A 592-nucleotide genomic window follows, 5' to 3' on the forward strand; every position below is an offset into this window, starting at 1 on the left:
CAGAAGGGCAAGGATAGGCCTGTCGGGGAATCAGGCGCTTTTGGCTGCTCGCTGTGAAACCCCGCACTTTCCCCAGTGGGATCACGGCTGAATGAGCTCCTTCGTCCGCTGCACCGCAGGTGTAACCTCAAACTGTCGGAGGTCACCGGGAAAGTGGCGGCTGCTTCTCCCCAGCAGAGATAAGAACTGCTCGGTGGGGCAGGAGGGAGAGCAGCCAAGTGCTTGTTCGGATGTGTCGTGTCCTTACAGGGCGGCAGCTACAACCTTTCTGTAGGTTCTTGTTACTCCTGCGATCCTCATCTGGAGAAACCCGCACAAATAAGGGGCAGGACCTTCCTTAATTTCTGGCCTGCGAAGCGGGAAAAGTAGCCGGACTCCTGCTCGGCGCACAGGGGTGCTGCCTCCTCAGGATCGGGACTGCGATCGGAATCCTGCCGCCGGCAGGGAGTGAGGAACAGTTCGTACACTACCCTCCTTCCGCGGCGGGGCTGGGCTTGTCCCTCCCCCGCCACATCGCCCTCCCGCTGGCGCTGCTGACGTGTCTACTCCGTCCTTCCCAGCCCGGCTCCCTCCCTCCGCGGCGCTCGCCGAC

The sequence above is a fragment of the Camarhynchus parvulus genome, chromosome 3 (genome assembly GCF_901933205.1).
Source record: "Camarhynchus parvulus chromosome 3, STF_HiC, whole genome shotgun sequence".
NCBI classification, from domain to species: domain Eukaryota; kingdom Metazoa; phylum Chordata; class Aves; order Passeriformes; family Thraupidae; genus Camarhynchus; species Camarhynchus parvulus.